The sequence below is a fragment of the Canis lupus genome, chromosome 3, assembly GCF_011100685.1.
Source record: "Canis lupus familiaris isolate Mischka breed German Shepherd chromosome 3, alternate assembly UU_Cfam_GSD_1.0, whole genome shotgun sequence".
In the NCBI taxonomy this organism is placed as follows: Eukaryota; Metazoa; Chordata; class Mammalia; order Carnivora; family Canidae; genus Canis; species Canis lupus.
The window spans coordinates 38,612,625-38,630,170 of record NC_049224.1 but is presented as its reverse complement, the minus strand read 5'-3'; the positions used below and the strand labels follow the sequence as shown (position 1 = coordinate 38,630,170).

The 17,546-nt window shown below is 47.2% G+C and overlaps 1 protein-coding gene across 2 annotated transcripts in view; it reads right to left on the bottom strand.

Annotated features, from left to right (window-relative positions):
• The window catches only part of APBA2 (amyloid beta precursor protein binding family A member 2), a 188,000-nt gene extending 170,913 nt beyond the window's left edge, over positions 1 to 17,087 (bottom strand). The window contains exon 1 of one of the 2 annotated variants that reach the window (XM_038532619.1): positions 16,978 to 17,087. The gene's annotated coding sequence lies outside the window, so the exon portion shown is untranslated. The remainder of the gene's footprint in view (positions 1 to 16,977) is intronic. The other variant, XM_038532620.1, reaches the window with a different exon arrangement.
• Between the last annotated feature and the right edge of the window lie 459 nt (positions 17,088 to 17,546).

The window sequence follows — 17,546 nt, the reverse complement described above, 5'->3', positions numbered from 1 at the left end:
AAAAAAGTGTGCTATATTAAGTGTGCCAGGTACCTGGTGTGGGACGCAGTTCACTGTGATCCACTAGATGCTCACCATGCCCTGTGGGGATCTTGCCCTCACTTTGTGAGCATCCAGCTGGTCAGTTCTAGAGTGGATTCCACCCAGATCTTTGGGCCCTACCACCTGCTCTTCTTTTGGGAACACAATGCAGAAACCACCACAGCAGCAGGCAGGCAGCAGGGCAGGCAAAAACTGAGCCTACAAGGTGCTGATTCCTCTCTGTCATGTTCCTCTTTGACCACCAGTGCCTAGCACATGGCAGGTACCAGCAAACACTTGGGAAACAGGAGGTGAATAAAGGAAAGGTAGAAAGAAGGAAGCCAGGCTGGCTGGCTTCAGAGCAGAACAATGTCATAGGGCAGAGGCTTCTGGGAGGGGCTGGGACTGTGGGAACTGTCTATTCAACAGCCATCTCCACTCTCTTCCTTTGGAACAAAACTCGGATTTTAAGTTGAGCTGCAGAGCCTCCCATTTAGCTAGTTGAGGCCATGTAACTAGCATCTGGCCAAAAAGATAAACAAATGCAACAGGGACTCCCAGGAAAGCTTCTTAAAGGCAGCTTTACTCAGCTTGGAGGTGGACCTCTTTTGCTCACCCTTCCTCCTTCTGCTGCTTGGAACACAAACCTGATGGCTGGAACTCCTGCAACCACCTTGGACCATAAGATGCTTTGCAGTTAAAGTCATGTGGACTTTGCTTAAACATCGGGTTGCTTTTTTTTTCCTTTTTCTTTTTTCTGGCCTCACTCTGACAGTAAAGCCCTACCCGACAGCCCTGGGCAGCTGAGCTACCAGGTAGCAGCATAGATAGTCTTTCCAGAACTATGAACATCCATGGCTCTGAGGATGCCTCTGAGGATAAAGCACTGAGGCTGCAAGTGAGAGTCCTGAGCCACCAGCAGCCCCAGCAATAAAGAGGCCCACAGTCAAGGCCGAATCAGTGTAAGCCATCAAGAAACCATACCCAACTGGGGCCGGGGGGACTTCACCGGTCACTGGTCAGCCTTTATTCTGCCTCCAACCTTTTTCCCTCTTTGTTATCTCACAAAGACTAGCATTTTAGCTGCCAACCCTCAACTACAAGGTCTACACAGCAGACAGGGATGACTGGACCAAGCAGACAGGCACCTGTTTTGCACAATCAAGACTAATTAGTGATCTCTGGTCCTCCCCTGTGGAAAGGTGTGCACAGCGCTAGTGACACCTGCCACCCCCACGGCCATTCCCACACTCAGAATCACAAAGGGCAAGCTCCTTCTGGTCTCCTCCAACCCCTGCTCAAAACCTTGCAATGGCCCCCGGCCCCAGGACGCAGTCCAAACTCCTTAACGCCATTCCCAAGGCTGCAGGGGTCTGGCTACCTACCTATTCCACTCACCTCTGCCCTAGTCTCTTCTATCCAGGACTATCTTTCCTTGAATTTACAGACCAGTAGTAAACAGCCCTGCACTCCCACTCCTGGCCTTGTCCCAGCACAGGTGTCTCAGCACATATGGGCAACTCTCTCTGCCTGGAAGCCAGCCCCCATCTTTCTTTCTCCTGGGCTGATCTACTCTTGCCAGCCTCAGCTAATAACCGCATCTTTCTGGAAACTTCCCTGGTGCCCTTTGCTCTAGCCACCATGGGCCGCCCTTCCGTGGACTCCAGGATCATACCCCGGCCTGTAGGCTCCTTGGGGGCAGGACACAGGTCCTGTGTCTGTCACTATTCCCCCTTCCACACAGAGCCGAACAGGCACACGGCACAGAGGACAACGCTATGTCCTCTGGGAAGTGGCTCCATGGGCTGACTACACAGCCTGTCAGGCTCCACAACAGGCCCTGACTTCAGACAGGTAAGCTGTGGGCTTGCAGACTTTGCTTTCCATCAACAATAAGATTGTTAACATCTGAGGTTGCACTCAGGGCTTGCACTTGCTTCAGTGCCTGTTAACCAGCAGACAGGGCCTCCCCAGTCACTCCCCACGTCTCTTTCAAGGGGCAGGACAATGGTTGGAAGGGTCTTGGTTTTCATTCCCTTCACAGGCTGGGAGAGACCTGGCTTTAATCTGCCCAGTACTGAAATTCGTGGGCTGACCACTGAGGCGGTGGTCCCTTCTGCTGGCAAGACAGGACCGACCCCCTTCAGGGGGCCCTCCATCTCCACTGCCAGAAAGCCCTGGTCATCCTGCCAGAGGCCCCTGCAAGAAGCCGAGGCATTTCTTTCACCGCCCTGACGGATAACGAGCGTGTGGTAAAATTCAAGCATGCACCTTAGTGGTCACAGTGGCAGACTAAATGTGAAGAACACACCCTGACCCAAAGCCCCTCCACATGGCGTGCGGACAGGCTTCCCTCCCGGCTGCACGGTCCACCCCCTGGCCTCCCCTCACAGACCCGCTCTCTGCCATCACAGGGGCTTCCTGCTCTCCCAACGGCCGGCCGGAGGCAGGGAGGCTGGGTAGGAAGGCTGGGTCTCCCCACGCCCTTGCCAGCAGAAGCGCAGCCTCCCGCCCGAAGGCGGTCACTGCTCATCCCCACGCTCTGCTAGGCTCACTGGGCTCCACATGCCAGGTAAAACCCCGGTACCATGGCCTCGCCCAGCCCAGGCTCAGGCTTAGAAGCTCCTGCGGGGCTGGAGAAACGTGTGTGCTTCAAGCAGCCGTGCTCTGAACGGGACCTCAGGGTATGGTTATTACTGTGCTGAGTAAGATCCTCCATGCCAAGAAGTGCCACAAACAAGCATTTGCCAGTGTCACTGCAAGTCAAGCCCAAAGCTCTCATAGAAGAGGGGACACGGAAGACACGAGAAGTACCCAGCAGGTCATCTGGAGAGGGTGCTGAGGGGCTCGCTTTTCCCATTCTGCCCCCACCCAGCTGCCCTACAGGAATGCAGGAGGGAAGGGGGAGCACAGGGACCACCGCAGGAAATCATCAACGACACCGGGAGGGGCCCGGCTCCCTCCCCTGACTGCCAGCAGCCAGCAAGCACCCACACCCTGCTCAAGAGCAGGGGAGAGGTCCTCGGAGCTCCTCTGAGATCCTCTGGGGAAGGCTGTCCCCAGATTTCAAACCCCTCTACAAGGGGTCACCTAAACACCAGGAGCCGGTAACCCCATGCTATGACCTGTGCAGGCCTACAACCAGGCCCACCTGGGAGCTCCAGGGTTTAGGTAAGGTCCCGGTGAACCTGATGGTCCTTCTGCCAACACCGCCTCTGAAGCCTGGCTTCACATACTGTCTCAGAGTTTTAAGGGTCTGCCTCGCCCTCTGACCCCTCCTGCTCTCCTCGCCTTGGGTGCTCCCTTCTCTTCCCACGGATGCCTCAGCAGATGCAGAGACACTGACCAACACCAGTTCTGGCCGAGCCATGGTGAGAGTACAGCCTTTGTTTCCTGGAACCTGATAGCCACCAAATTGGAGGAGGAGGGGCTCTCCATCGTGGCTGAGCCTCACCCAACAGGAACCTTTCTTTCCTCAAACATCTGTGCATTTTAATATAACTTCCCAAAATATTACTCTGCAATTATTTCCAGAGACTTAAATGGGATCCCCAAATACATACAATTAAGACTAAAATTGTAATTTTAAATTAACTGCTATTTGAATAAACATAAAGCTTTCCCATCTCCATGCCAAATGCAGACAACATCCCAATTAACCCTTAGACACCACTATACTCCTGGAAACCACCACTCCAGACCCCTCACAGAGTCAAACCGCTCCTGACACACGTGGAGGCCACTCCACCAACTCTAGAAACAGTCATTCGGTCAGCTTTGCAAAATGAGAGCATTTCTCCAGCTACCTACTAAGAGAGCAGGTAGTGCTCCCCGTTGGAAGCACAGCACTGACACGGACTCACAGCTGCAGCACCAGGCCTCAGGGGCAGGGGACAAGGACACAATCACTCCTGCTTTACTGGCTGGAAGCAAGAGACTCCTTCTGAGTCACGGCGCCTTTAGTTCTCTGTCCTCACTATAAACTTCCACTGGGGGACTCCCCTCCAAAGTGCTGGAGTTCCAGAGTGACCACCTTGGGGCTGTGTGTTCTGGGAGGCCACCAGCTATGGGCGAGCACGCTGTGTCATCCTTCCTGTTCCCTGCTAGCGCCTGCAGAGGTGGTAAGCACGCCGACATCCACCATTGACATGTGCCCCCTCACCACATCCCCAAGCCAATTCTTCCAATGTTCTGGGCCACAGGAAACCAGGAGAAAGGGGGGTGGCTTTTACTGGAGGGCTGTGCTTCATCAAGAGGGGCAGGTGGTTCTGTCTACCCCTGGAGCAGGGCACCTAGACCCCTGCGATGAGTGACCTGAGTCCCTGGCATCTGGGGGCTGGCACACAGGTCTTGTGAAAATTCACAAGAGGAGCTGCCCAGGGAGGAGCAGCCAGCTGCTCTTGGGTGTGGGGCACAGCCAGCCCCAGAGGATGCCCAATGCAAGGGACAAGTGGAGCAGTCACCAGCTGCAAGGCACCAGCCCAGCAAGGCTTCCCTCAGGTGGTGGGCATGAGTTACAAGTTCCCAGCAGGAGCATCTCTGAGAAACCCACAAGAGTGCCCCTCCAGAGGACATTCAGAGGTCAACATCTGCTGGGCTCTGAAAATGCCAAGCAGCGCCTTTTAGGTAAGACTGCCCAGATACTCCATGTCTCATGGCCCAAGCCAGGAAGCAGAGATGGAGACAAGGGACGAGAGCAGAGTACACACACACACACACACACACACACAAAACCCTCCACCTACTGCCGCCTTCGGAGACTGGTCAGGCTTCAGCCACACAGAAGAAGCTCCAGAGAGTCTATGATTACTTATCATATTACTGAAATGAGAACATTTTCTTGCCTTACAACAACAGAAAGCTCCAGGATGTCCCTGAATGTTCAGTCAGGGAGGTTCGGAGGGACAGTGGTGTAAAAATAAAGCTTTTTTTTTTTTTACTTGTTTCTTATACAACACAGGTGATTCAATGTAGTGGGTAAAGTGGCATCAGGCTCTGGTGTCTCCAGTGGACACCAGCATGACCACACACTGGGTATGAGACTTGATGGACCCTTCTGCAATAAAACTCTCCTGTCGTCCTCCAGATGCAAAACTCAACGTGGGCTGTATGCATGTGCATTTGTTTGAAGTGTTTGGCCCAAACCTCATTTAGAACCACAGAAAATGTTGCGTACATCCATATGTGAGGTGGATACACAGGTCTGCCACGACCACAGAAGCTGCCCAACCAGTCCCACAGCTTGGTGGTGAGCCCTACCTGGCTTGGCATCAGTCTAGGCCAACCTCATAAGCTTTTGAGGGCAGAAAACAGTCCCCAGACTTGGCCCTCTTCTGGAAACATCTCCGGCAACAGCATGGACCACACTGTATCACTGCCAGCCCCTTTCCACCCAACACCCTAGGGGACTGAGGCCTCAGAGGTATGGAGGCACATGGCCTTTGGGCCTCTGCATTGTTATAAAGAAAATCACAGTCCCAAACTGGCGTCACTTAGGCCAAGTCACCCAACAGAGTCTTCATATTGAACCTAACCAGGGTTGCAACCTCCCCTAGAAATGGAGTCTTACCCAGTCAGTGAGGAATGTTCTGATCAGCATCAGTGAGGTCATCCGTCACAGGACCCCCTCCTTCCCCCAAAAGAAAATGAGGTGATCTGCATGGTAAGGCCTCCTGCTCCTCACCTAAAGGGAATGTGACCAGGCCTGAGATGATCCCTTCATTTCTTTTGCTAATAACTTCCTTGCCCCCCTCCTTCCTATAAAAACCTTGAATTTCATACAACTCCTCTGAGCTCCCCTCTACTTGCCAGAGTGGGTGCATGCTAGCTGATTCAAGAATCATTTCAAGAATACAATTAGATTTTCAAAGGTATTCAGCTGGGTTTTTGTTTTTTAACAGCACCAACTTGACTACCTCTACCTTTCCCTTAAATTCCTTTTATATGTTAGTCAGTAGGCCAATATTATCCTTTCAGTAAGCTAACTTTACTGTGAATGCCTCAAATGGGGGCAGAAGCAACCTATCTCTAGTGAGTGGGTGGCAGATCCACACTTCCTCTACAAGATCCGCGGTCTTCAGGAGTACATATTTTCCCCCCTTCCCCGATGGAATTAGGAAAACAATATTTCTTACACTCATAACAAAGAGCAGAACAGATGGCAATGGTTTAAAAATCTGTTCATGAGAACTGATGCTGGCGGCACGATCATCAGCAAGATGTGGAGAACGGGGACAAATTTGTTTTTTTTGATGTGCAGGAGGCTCGCAGTTGCAATCCCCAAAACAAAGTATTGGGAATGTGGGGGAAAGGGTGGGATGCAAGATTCACCCACAGCAAGAGGGCAAAACAGCTGGCCATTCAGAAGTGGCCACAGAAAAGCCACCTGCTTCTGTGCTGGCCGGGCCTACCCTGCTGCCCAGCGAGCCCTGCTCCCAGCGCCACCATGAGCACTGCTGGAAGGACAGACCATCGGCACCTGTTAGCAGCAAGCAATATCCTCATGCATTTCAGGTGGTAACACCGGGCTTTTTCCTCTGTCCAGTGAGGACATCTGGACACCTCCTCCATGCAGTCTCATTCATCTGTGCTTCAAATCTACCAAAACCGCAGCACACAAGACGAAAGTATAAATTATCAGCCACCCGTGACCAGGTGGCTTGGTGGCATGACTTATCACTTTTATTCATTCAGACTGTGCCAGGCATTCTTTTAGGTGTGGGGATTAGGGGAAAAGGACAGACATAGTTCTACTCTTCCGGGTTTTATATGCTAATAATGAAAACAGGCAAAAGATTAGTGAACTATCAAATAAAGTCTATAATTCCAGGTAGTGACAAGATCATGAGGAAAACTGAAGCCAGAGATGGGCTGGGTTTCAGGTCCAACGTGTACAGAGCTTGGAGGCTGTCCTAGCATCCTTAGAATAAGAAAGAGCTGGACAAACTGAACATGAATGACTTTTCCTGGACCCATCAGTGAATTCAGTTTGCAGACTGTTCCCCTGAAACCTGAAGGACAAAGGAATATCTCTTGGCTCTGGCAGAGGAAAGAGGAAAGAACCATGGTGAAACACACCCAGAACCTTCTCCCTAACAAAGGTTTGTGTCCAGGGTGAAGGACTTAGCCAGAACCTTGTCTCAGAGCCTCCTGGGAAGGGCAGTCCACTCACTACAGCCCCTCTGGCTTCCCTGTTTCACCTGAGGGGGCTAGAGGAGCGAAGTGAGAAGAAACTCTGGTGAAGGCCACGGTCTGGGAGCATGGGTCCACCTAAAGATGGAAATTTCATCCTAGAATGACAGAATGCCTCCCTGCCCCCACACCTCTCTGTTGGGCCGGGAAGCACCAACAAAACGGCGGCAGACCCTCCGTCTTGTTACCCTCGCCTTAGGACTTTCCCGCCACCAGCAGACCGGCCCAAGGACGCGTCATCAGGGGGACAGGGCCTATGCAGGAAACCTGAACCGCACCTTATCCAAACCCCATATAAGGACGTAAGCAGTTATTGCCCCATACCGATTCCACCAGTAATATGCCCTAATACCTACCACCGCATACAGACACAACCCCTTACCCTTCCCCCCTTAAAAAGCTCGCATGTACTCCCTTTGGGCACAACTTCCCCACTTCACTGCCTTATGGGGCTGTGGAACCTCGCCCAAGAGCGCGTCCATTAAAAGCCTGCCTCAACCAACTTTTGCCTGACCCCTCTATTTCATTTCACCACCAACCGGATTAAACCTGACACTCTCCACCACATCACAAGATTCCAGTAGGACACCAGTGGGTGATGGCTAAAAGAACTGCAGATTCTCTGCCCAGAAGTGCCAAGGGAAGACCAAAGTCAAGGATGGGGAGATAAAACCAAGGAGGATTCTGACACCTCCAGCACCTACAGCTACAGGAGACATGACATAAGGCCCAGCCCCTAATGAAGTTTGCATAAACCCTCACATGAAAGGCTTGTTACCTCAGTTATTTTTCCAACAGGATATGTCTGGCTTTCAACAAATTATAAGGCATATTGAAGATTAAATAAATAAATAAATATAAATATATATATTTTAAAACCCACATTTAAAAAAGATAAATCAAGCATTATAGCTAGATTCAGATATAACACAGATTTTGGAATTACCACACTGGGAAATTAAAATAATAATGATTAATATGTTAAGGGTTCTAATGGGAAAAATAGACAACAGAGAAAAACACAAGTAATATAAACAGAAGGATGGAAAGTCTAAGAATCAAAAAGAGATGCCAGAATTTCTTTTCTAAAAAAGAGGGAGGGGGAAAAAGAGAAAGAGAGAGAGAGAGAGAAGGGGAAAGGAGAAAGGAGAAAGAGAATCTTAAGCAGGCTCCATGCCCAGAGCAGAGCCCGATGAGGGGCTTGATATCACAACCCTGAGGTCATGACGTGAGCCAAAATCAACAGTTGGACACTTAACCAACTAAGCCACCCAGGCACCCTGATGCTAGAAATTTTCTTTAAAAAAAGAATCTATAGGAATGCCTGGGTGGCTCAGTCAGTTGAGTGTCTTGGTTTTGGCTCAGGTCATGGTCTCAGAATTCCTGAGATCAAGCCCTTACACTGGGTTCCTTGTTCAGTTGGTAGTCTACTTGTCCTTCTCCCTCTCCTCCTCCCCCTGGTTCGCTCTCACTCTCACACTCCCTCTCTCCCTAGAATAAAATCTTAAAGAAAAAAAAAAGAACCTGTAATAGAAATGAAGAATGCCTTTGAAAATGAAGAATATTCGATTCAAAATAGCTGAGGACCAAACTGGTGAGCTTGAAGATAGATCATTAGAAACTTTACCAACTGGGGACACCTGGGTGGCTTAGCAGTTTAGAGCCTGCCTTCGGCCCAGGGCATGATCCTGGAGTCCTGAGATCAAGTCCCACATCGGGCTCCCTGCATGGAGCCTGCCTCTGCCTGTGTCTCTGCCTCTCTCTCTCTCTCTGTCTCTCATGAATAAATAAATAAATAAATCTTAAAAAAGGAAGAAAGAAAGAAAGAAAGAAAGAAAGAAAGAAAGAAAGAAAGAAAGAAAGAAAGAAAGAAAGGAAGAAAGAAAGAAAGAAAGAAAGAAAGAAAGAAAGAAAGAAGAAAGAAAGAAAGAAAGAAAGAAAGAAACTTTACCAACTGAAATGCAAAAGAGGAAAAAAAAAAGAATGGGGGTTGGGTATAGCATCTAAAAATTGTGGGACAGTATCAAGTGAGGTAATATACAAGTAATTGGAATATCAAAAGGAGTCAAAATAAATAATGGAGAAGGAAAAATATTTCTGGTAATAATGGCCAAAATTTTTCCAAAATTGCTAACAGCAAACCAGAGATCCAGGAGGCTCAAAAAACACCAAACAGAATAAATACTAAAAAAAAAAAAAAAAAGAAAAGAAAACAAAGAGAACAAAAACTGACACAAAACCAAAAAATATCTACTCAAGCTGAAGAAAACCAAAGAGAAAATGAAAATCATGAAGGAAACAAGAAGGAGGTGGGAAAATATTTTATCTAAAGAGGAAAAGAGGGATCCCTGGGTAGCGTAGCAGTTTGGCGCCTGCCTTGGCGCGATTGGCCCAGGGCGCGATCCTGGAGACCCGGGATCGAGTCCCACGTCAGGCTCCCGGTGCATGGAGCCTGCTTCTCCCTCTGCCTGTGTCTCTACCTCTCTCTCTCTCTGTGTGTGACTATCATAAATAAATAAAAAATTTTAAAAAAATAAAATAAAGAGGAAAAGAGTATAGAGTAACAGCAGACTCCTCATGAAACTATGTCAGAGGGATCCCTGGGTGGCGCAGCGGTTAAGCGCCTGCCTTTGGCCCAGGGCGTGATCCTGGAGACCCAGGATCGAATCCCACATCAGGCTCCTGGTGCATGGAGCCTGCTTCTCCCTCTGCCTATGTCTCTGCCTCTCTCTCTCTGTGTGTGTGACTATCATAAATAAATTTAAAAAAATTTAAAAAAAAAAAACTATGTCAGAGTAGATAAAAACATCAGACCCAACTAAATGCTGTCTACAAGAAACCCATTTTAAATACAAAGACTCTGCCAGATTAAAAGTAAAGAAATGGAGAGAGATACACCATTCTACTGCCAATCGAAAGAAAACTGGAGTACTGATACTAATTTCAGACACAGCAGACTTTAGAACAAGGAAAATCATCATGGATAGAGAGGGGTCAATTACATAATGATATATAATTTTATTCAATTCTTTAGGGAGATATTACAATCCTAAAATAAAATAAGATAAAAACAGAGAGGGAGGCAAACATAAGAGACTCTTAACTACAAAGAACAAACTGAGGACTGCTGGAGGAGGGTGGGTGGGGGATGGACCAGATTAGTGATGGGGATAAGGAGGGCACTTGTTATGATGAGCACTGAGTGTTATATGTAAGTGATGAATCACTAAATTCTATTCCTAAAACCAATACCACATTATGTGTTAACTAACTTGAATTTAAATTTTACAAGGAAGGTATTATAATCCTAAACAGCTATGTACCTAATAACAGAGTATTCAAACACAGGAGGCAAAAACCAATAGAAATGAAAAGAGAGATGAATCCACCATTATAATTGGAGACTACACCATCCTCCCAACTAAATGGTTATCGGTCAATAACCGATATAATAAGGAGGCAGAAAATTAACAAGGATAGTTCACTTGAACAGCACTATCAATCAACAGCATCTAATTGACATTTATAGAATATTCTATCTAATTACAGCAAAACACACAGTCTTCTCAAGCTCACATGGACCATTCACCCAAGTATCTCAGTCTGTGGGCAGCTGTAACAAAATGCCACAAACTAGCAGGCTCATAAACCAGACTTTTATTTCTCCCAGTTCTAGGGGCACCTCCAAGATCAGGATGCCAGCAAGGCCAAGGGCAGGTCCCCTTCTGGGGCTCAGACTTCTTGGTGTACCCCCATGTGGCAGATCTCTGTGAGGCCCCTTTAAGAAGGGTACTAATACCATCATGAGGGCTCTAACCACCTCCCAATGGTCCCATCTCCAGTACCATCACCTTGGGGGGCAGCACTTCAACAAAGGAACTTGCAGGGGGAGAGAAGACACAAATTAACTCATAGCAGAAATAAAAAAATACTGATCCCGGGCAGCCCAGGTGGCTCAGCAGTTTAGCGCCGCCTTCAGCCCAGAGCTTGATCCTGGAGACTCAGGATTGAGTCCCACGTCGGGCTCCCTGCCTGGAGCCTGCTTCTCCCTCTACCTGTGTCTCTGCCTCTCTCTCTCTGTTTGTCTCTCATGAATAAATAAATAAAAATCTTTAAAAAAAATCCTTTAAAAAAATACTGATCCCATGGACATTAAAGGGATAATAAAAGAATACTACCAAGAACTCTATGCCCCCAAATTCAATAATTAAGCTAAAATGTACCAATTTCTTAAAAGATATACACTACCAAGCTCACACAGGAGAAAAACAAACTGAATATCTGTTGTAAAGAAAATAAATCAGGATGCCTGGGTGGCTCAGTGGTTAAGCATCTCCCTTCGGCTCAGGGTGTGAGCCTGGGGTCCTGGGATCGAGTCCCACATTGGGCTCCCTGTAGGGAGCCTGCTTTTCCCTCTACCTGTATCTCTGCCTCTCTCTCTGTATATCTCATGAATAAATAAAATCTTTTAAAGAAAAGAAATTAAAAAGAAATTAAAATTAAAAGAAATGCTTAATAGCCTTCCCAAAAAATCACCAGGTCCAGATGACTTCTCTCATGAATTCTATCAAATGTTTAAGGAAGACAGGATACCAATTGTCTATAATCTATTTCAGAAATTAAAAAAGGAAGGAATGGGGTGCCTGGGTGGCTCAATCAGTTAGTGTCCAACTCTTGATTTTGGCTCAGGTCACGATCTCAGGGTCATAAGATCGAGCCCCACATCAGGCTCCGTGCTGGAGTGAGGAGTCTGTTTCAGATTCCTTCCCTCTCCCTCTGCCCCCACCCCCACTTCCACATGCACATGTGTGCATGCTCTGTGTCTCTCTCTCTCAAAAGAAAAAAAAAAAGGAAAAGAAAGGAAAGGAACATTTCCTAACTTATTTTATGAAGCCAATATGACCCTAATTCCAAAATCAGATAATTACAAGAAAACTAAGACCAGTATCTCTCATGAACATACACTTAAAAATCCTCAGCAAAATATTAGGAAACAGAATCCAACAACGTATGAAAATTATATGTCACAACGAAATGATGTCTTCCAGGGATGCAATGTTGGTTCAACATAAGAAAAAGCAATTACTGTAAGCCTTCACACACAGACTAAAGAAGAAAAAACATATGATCATATTAATTGATGCAGAAAAAGCATCCGATAAAATCCAACACCAATTCCTGATTAAAAAAACAAAAAAAACAAAAAACTACTGGGTGCCTGGGTGACTCAGTGGTTGAGCATCTGCCTTTGGCCCAGGGCATGATCCCAGAGTCCTGGGATCAAGTCCCACACCAGGGTCCCCACAGGGAGCCTGCTTCTCCCTCTGCCTATGTCTCTGCCTCTCTCTCTGTGTTTCTCATGAATTAAGAAAAAATTTTTAAAGACTTTAAAAAATAATAATACATTTTAATTTAATTTAAAAAATTTTAAAAAACACTCACCAAATTAGTTATCAAGGAGAATATCCTTAGCTTAACAAAGGGAAATGCAAATCAAAACCACAAGATACCATTTCACACTCATATAGTTGACTATAACTTTAAAAAAAGAGAAAGAAAGAAAAAGAAAGAAAGAAAGAAGAGAAGAGAAAAAGAAAAAAGAAAAGAAAGGAAAAGAAAAGAAAAGAAAAAAGAAAAAAGAAAAGAAAAGAAAAGAAAGAAAAGAAAAGATAAGATGTTGGTAAGGATGAGCTGCCTGTGGGGTCTGGTCACAGACCCCTCAAATACTGGAACTCTCAAATACTGCTTGTGAGAATGTAAAATAATATAGCAGTTGTGGAAAACAGTTTGGTGGTTCCTTAAAAATTACCACATGATCCAGCAATTCCACTCCTAGGTATATTCACAAAATAACTGGAAACAAGTATTCAGACAAATATCTATATGTACACATTTAAAACAGCATTATTCACAATAGCTAAATGACTAAAACAACCTAAACGTCCACAGATGGACAAGTGGACAGACGTGATATGGTATATAAATATGCGATGGAATAGTACTCAGTCGTAAAAAGGAATGATGTTCTAATACCTGCTACAACTTGGATGAGCCTCATAAACATTATACCAAATCAAAGGTCCTTTGGGCTATTATAACAAATACCACAGACTGTGTGGCTTATAAACGATAGTTATTTCATACAGTTAGGCTGTGACACAGAAGATCACATATTGTATGATTTCTAATTTTGTAGGAAACATTCACTATAAGTAAACTCATAGTGACTAAAAGCAGAGTGATGGCTGTCGGGGGATGGATGACAAGGAATGGGGAGAGACTGCTTACTGAGCATGAATGTTGCCTTCTGGGATGACAAAAATGTCCCAGAATGCAATAGAAATGATGGATGCATGACACTGGGAAGGTAAAAAATGTTACTAAATTGCATACTTTATCGTAAAGACATCTTTAAGATAAAGTATGTAATTTATGGTTAATGGTTAATTAACCATTAATGGTTAACTTCATGTTCTGGGAATTTTACCTCAATTTTTAAAAATGCAGATAACATCATACTTAATAGTGAAAACCGGAGGCTTTCCCCCTCAGATTGAGAGGGGGAGAGAGGCAGAGAGAGAAAGAGAGAGAAATAACATCCAAATGCTGTGGGGCACTCAAGATGATGACAAAAAATCATGTGTTGGATTTGTCAACACTGGGTGTTGGCGACCTGGACCTCATCTTGGTGGGAGAGAGTGTAGGAAGCCAGCCAGAGTAAGCTGAAGAATTGCCAGGCTGACTTCTAGTTGTTAGGAAACAGGGTCACATTTCTGCATCTTCTCTTTAAAAAATTAAAAAAATAAAAAAATAAAAAACTTTATTCATGAGAGACAGAGAGAGAGAGAGAGAGAGAAAGAGAAAGAGGCAGAGACATAGGTAGAGGGAGAAGTAGGCTCCATACAGGGAGCCTGATGTGGGACTCCATCCCAGGACCCCAGGATCACACCCTGGGCTGAAGGCAGGTGCCAAACCGCTGAGCCACCCAAGGATCCCCTCTGCATCTTCTCCTGAAATTGTTCAAAAACAAAAGAAGAGGAAACACAAATAAACATTATACCTGCTAATTAGAAAACTGAATTTTCTCACATCTAAGGGATATTTGTTACTATCTCCTGATCTAGTCTATCCTGACTGATACATATTTTATAAGGATTTAAATCAAAATTATGAAATAACTATACTGGTTAAATAGAGCAGCCCTACAGAATGAAAACTCTGAGTAAAATCATATTTACCACAATAGGAAATCCAGAAATAACAGCACATACATAACCTTTACAAATATGGCAATAAATCCCAGAAGAAACACCTAAAAGCTGCAAGTGGTGGTCTATGGGGAGCAGGAGAGGGCAAGAGTTGCACAAGGTCAGTAAGGTGGTAGCCAAGAGTCTGCCATTTTTCTCATAAAACTTATAGAACTTCTGACTTCTTAAAAATATGCCTTTTTTTTGAGGTTTTATTTATTTATTCATGAAAGACACAGACAGAGAGGCAGAGACACAAGCAGAGGGAGAAGCAGGCTCCTCGCAGGGAGCCTAATGAGGAACTCGATCCTGGGACCCCAGGACCACGACCTGAGCCCAAGGTAGACGCTCAGCCACTGAGCCACCTCAGGTGCCCCAAAATATGTATATAACTTATATTGATAAAATAAACATAGTACTTGAAAAAGTGAACCACTCTGTCTCTCTCTCTCTGTGTGTGTGTGTGTGTGTGTGTGACTATCATAAATAAAAAAAAATTAAAAAAAAAAGTGGGATCCCTGGGTGGCGCAGCGGTTTGGCGCCTGCCTTTGGCCTAGGGCGCAATCCTGGAGACCCGGGATCGAGTCTCACGTTGGGCTCCCGGTGCATGGAGCCTGCTTCTCCCTCTGCCTGTGTCTCTGCCTCTCTCTCTCTCTCTCTCTCTCTCTCTCTCTCTCTGTGTGACTATCATAAATAAATAAAAATTAAAAACAAAAAGAACAAAAAGAAAAAGTGAACCAAAGGCTGTGAAGGGGGCTGAGGGCAGTGGTATATGTCATGTCACAGCCAGAAAGGACCTGGCCAAGAATGCTATGTAAGCACACCTGTGCAGAGGGCTGGGTCCTAGCTGCCTCAGTTTCTCCAGCACCCAGGACAGAGCCTGGCATGTGATGGAGGTGTGGCTGAGGCTCTGGAGCAGCACCAGTGGTTTTAAACCCCAGCTTTGCCACTTCCCAGCTCTGTGCGTGTAAGAACTTCATTCAGGGAGTCGATCTGTGCCACTCCCCCAGCATGGTGCCACATCCAGGTATGTGCAGAATAAATGGTTCTCTTTGGGCTTTTAAGTTTTCAACAAGTACTTGAAGAAGCTGCAGCACTGCAGGGTTGACAGGAGGAGGGAGACAGAATGGGGTGGGTCACGATGTTTCCTGAAAGACAGTATAAAGTGGGGTTGGCATCGAGCAGCTCAGTGGGAACAGGGTCTGGATGAGTGACCATCAGGTGGAGAAGTTAGTCAGAGCAAGGCTTCTGGGGGAGGGCAGTGAGGGAGCCAACGGGGGTTTTGGGGGATGCTGTATAAGAACAGGGAGCTGGAAGGCCTGGCAGGCTGGCTACTGAGGGACTGGACGTGGGCAGGGAGCTCAGCCATGGCCTGCCGTGTGCTGCACTCAGGTATCCGCTAGGGAAAGGGCTCGTGTGGGATGATCACAAGGCTGTTGACGATGCCCCCACTCCTTGGCAAGAGTGCTGGGCTGCTCCTGCTGACCAGACCCCACAGGCAGCTGGGAGACAGGCCCTGCCCTGGAAGGGGACTTACTACGGGTTGAATTATGGCCCCCCAGATAACTTCCAAGTCCTAAGATAGGGTCATCGGCAGCGGCCCTCATCCAATAGGACCAGTGTCCTTGTCAAAAAGGGAAATTTGGATTCAGAGACAAAGACACAGGATCAGGGCCTGGAACAGAGCCCCTCACGGTCACCAGGAGGAGCCCATCCTGCCGCCACCTTGACTTTGGACTCCGGCCTCCAGACTGTGAGAGAATAAGCCTCTGGTGTGTAAATCCCCCCCCCCCCCAACCCCGGCTGTGGTACTTTGCCACAGCAGCCCTGGTGACTCTCTCTACTGGGTGACATGGCAGAGGTGACATACCCTCAGACGCAGATTCACATGATGCCTCAGTCACAGCCCATCCACTAGAGGGAGGGATGGGAAGGAGGACTTTCCTCAGTGGTCCCCAAGCCTCAGGCTGCCCTGCCCTACCTGCTGACCCGGGGAGGGTCCGGCCCATAAGAGCAGCATCTCAGGCCAGCCAGCTGGGTCAGAACAAAGGCCTGGAGTGCAGAACAATTTAGTAATTATTATTGATAGGTCTGGAGGGGAGATCCTGCCCACATTCTGCCAGTGCTGACCGCTGGACTCCCAGAGAGAGCCACTCACCTGGATGCCCCCCACGCACCCGCACGCTGACAGGAAGGGGAGCTACCTGGGGAGACAACACAGAGCCACTGAAAACACCAGGGCAGCAGAAAGGCACCTGGCGGGCCTGACAGGGAAGTGGACAGGAACCCAGCAAACACAGTCTGTGTGGCCACCTGTCCCCTAGTGGTGTCCTGCCCTCCTTCCCATCTTTCTCCACAAAATGAAGGTAAATTTGAAAAAAAAGTAAAAGGAAAACAATGAAAACCATTTAGTGTGTTGCACTGGAGCTTTAGTGAGAGAGACATGTTGTCTCAGCTCCCACACAGCACATGAGCTGAGGTGCCCACACAAATGGTGACAACCACAGGTCCTACTCACTCAGAGTCGCCAGGCCCCAGGGGACTCTTGGCCATCCGCAGGATTGTCGTGGCCTCAGAAGTGGATGCACCCAGATGGACTCCAGCAATGCTTGAGGCTTCCGGAGACTGAAACGAGAGAGACACAAACAGGGCGTCAAGGGGCTGCAGGCAGGCCTCTCATTTAGGAACACATGGGTATTCTAGATCGGTGACAGAACGATCATTAAAAAGAAAAAAAAAAAAAAAAAAGAGGCTAACAGCTCTCTGCACCAAAACGTTAAAAGCGGCTCACACTGTGGGATCAGAACTCTGGGGGTCTGCAGAGCAGCCCAACATTCTCAGAATCAAAGAGTTGCAAGTAGATCATGAGTCTCTCCGAGTTTTCAAGTGATCCCTCCTATTCATTCCCCAAGGTCAGCAAGCACAGAGAGCTAACAATTCGAGGCCACCAGCAGCCAGGCCCCAGCTGAAGAGAGCCAGGAATGTAATTTTCTCTGATCCTTTTGGAAGGAAGATACGCCGGTGGCATTCACGTTTGCAGGTTTCACTTACTCTCACCCGAAAAGAAGGACGTTTTTTAAGGTTCTG